Consider the following 2,129-nt stretch of genomic DNA (forward strand, 5'->3'; position numbering starts at 1 on the left):
TTAGTCCTGGTTCAGTCCTGGTTTCAGTCTGGGTTTCAGTCTGGTTTAGTCCCTGGTTCAGTCCTGGTTTATTTTAGTCCTGGTTTCAGTCCTGGTTTAGTCCTGGTTTAGTCCTGGTTCAGTCCTGGTTTAGTCCTGGTTTATAGTCCTGGTTCAGTCCTGGTTTAGTCTGGTTTAGTCCTGGTTTAGTCCTGGTTTAGTCCCTGGTTTAGTCCTGGTTTAGTCCTGGTTTAGTCCTGGTTTGGATTAGTCCTGTTTAGTTTTAGTCCTAGTTTAGTCCTGGTTCAGTCCTGGTTTAGTCCTGGATTAGTCCTGGATTAGTCCTGGTTTAGTCCTGGTTTAGTCCTGGTTTAGTCCTGGTTTAGTCCTGGTAGTCCTGGTTTAGTCTGTTTAGTCCTGGTTTAGTCCTGGTTTAGTCCTGGTTTAGTCCTGGTTTAGTCCTGTTTAGATTAGTCCTGGTTAGTCCTGGTTTAGTAGTCCTGGTTTAGTCCTGGTTTAGTCCTGGTTAGTAGTCCTGGTTTAGTCCTGGTTTAGTCCTGGTTTAGTCCTGGTTTAGTCCTGGGTTTAGTCCTGGTTTAGTCCTGGATTAGTCCTGGTTTAGTCCTGGTTTAGTAGTCCTGGATTAGTCCTGGATTAGTCCTGGTTTAGTCCTGGTTTAGTCCTGGTTTAGTCCTGTGGTTAGTCCTGGTTAGTCCTGGTTAGTCCTGGTTAGTCCTGGTTTAGTCCTGGTTTAGTCCTGGTTATTAGTCCTGGTTTAGTCCTGGTTTCAGTCCTGGTTTAGTCCCTGGGTCCTGGTTTAGTCCTGGTTAGTCCTGGTTTAGTCCTGGTTTAGTCCTGGTTTAGTCCTGGTTTAGTCCTGGTTTAGTCCTGGTTAGTCCTGGTTTAGTCCTGGTTTAGTCCTGGTTAGTCCTGGTTTAGTCCTGGTTCAGTCCTGGTTTAAGTCCTGGTTTAGTCCTGGTTTTCAGTCCTGGTTTAGTCCTGGTTTAGTCCTGGTTTAGTCCTGGATTAGTCCTGGTTTAGTCCTAGTCTGGTTTAGTCCTGGTTAGTTTAGTCCTGGATTAGTCCTGGATTAGTCCAGTCCTGGTTTAGTCCTGGTTAGTCCTGGTCCTAGTCCTGTTAGTCCTAGTCCTGTTTAGTTTAGTCCTGGATTAGTCCTGGTTCAGTCCTGGTTTAGTCCTGGTCCTTTAGTCCTGGTTAGTCCTGGTTTAGTCCTGGTTTCTGGTTTAGTCCTGGTTTAGTCCTGGTTTAGTCCTGGTTTAGTCCAGTCCTGGTTTAAGTCCTGGTTTAGTCCTGGTTAGTCCTGGTTAGTCCTGGTTTAGTCCTGGTTAGTCCTGGTTTAGTCCTGGTTTAGTCCTGGTTTAGTCCTGGTTCAGTCCTGGTTTAGTCCTGGATTAGTCCTGGTTTATCCTGGTTCAGTCCTGGTTTAGTCCTGGGTTTAGTCCTGGTTCAGTCCTGGTTTAGTCCTGGTTTAGTCCTGGTTTAGTCCTGGGTTTAGTCCTGGATTAGTCCTGGTTTAGTCCTGGTTTAGTCCCCTGGTCCTTAGTCCTGGTTTAGTCCTGGTTTAGTCCTGGTTTAGTCCTGGATTAGTCCTGGTTCAGTCCTGGTTTAGTCCTGGGTTTAGTCCTGGTTTAGTCCTGGGTCCTGGTTAGTCCTGGTTCAGTCCTGGTTTAGTCCTGGTTTAGTCCTGGTTTAGTCCTGGTTTAGTCCTGTTTAGTCCTTTAGTCCTGGTTTAGGTTTAGTCCTGGAGGTTTAGTCCTGGTTACCTGGTTTAGTCCTGGTTTAGTCCTGGTTTAGTCCTGGTTTAGTCCTGGTTTAGTCCTGGTTTAGTCCTGGATGGTTTAGTCCTGGTTAGTCCTGGTTTAGTCCTGGTTTAGTCCTGGTTTAGTCCTGGTTTAGTCCTGGTTTAGTCCTGGTTTAGTCCTGGTTTAGTCCTGGTTTGGTTAGTCCTGGTTTAGTCCCCTGGTTTAGTCCTGGTTTAGTCCTGGATTAGTCCTGGTTTAGTCCGGTTTAGTCCTGGTTATTAGTCCTGGTTTAGTCCTGGTCCTTTAGTCCTGGTTTAGTCCTGGTTTAGTCCTTTAGTCCTGGTTTAGTCCTGGTTCAGTCCTGGTTTAGTCCTGTTTAGTCCTGGA

General features: G+C 46.4%; 1 protein-coding gene across 1 annotated transcript in view; it reads left to right on the forward strand.

Annotated features, from left to right (window-relative positions):
• The window catches only part of LOC110173959 (dynein axonemal heavy chain 5-like), a 102,650-nt gene that overhangs the window by 8,089 nt on the left and 92,432 nt on the right, over positions 1–2,129 (forward strand). The gene's annotated exons all lie outside the window — the stretch shown is intronic.

The sequence above is a fragment of the Boleophthalmus pectinirostris genome, unplaced genomic scaffold, assembly GCF_026225935.1.
Source record: "Boleophthalmus pectinirostris isolate CB_2022bp ecotype Guang Dong unplaced genomic scaffold, ASM2622593v1 HiC_scaffold_15, whole genome shotgun sequence".
Lineage (NCBI taxonomy): Eukaryota > Metazoa > Chordata > Actinopteri > Gobiiformes > Gobiidae > Boleophthalmus > Boleophthalmus pectinirostris.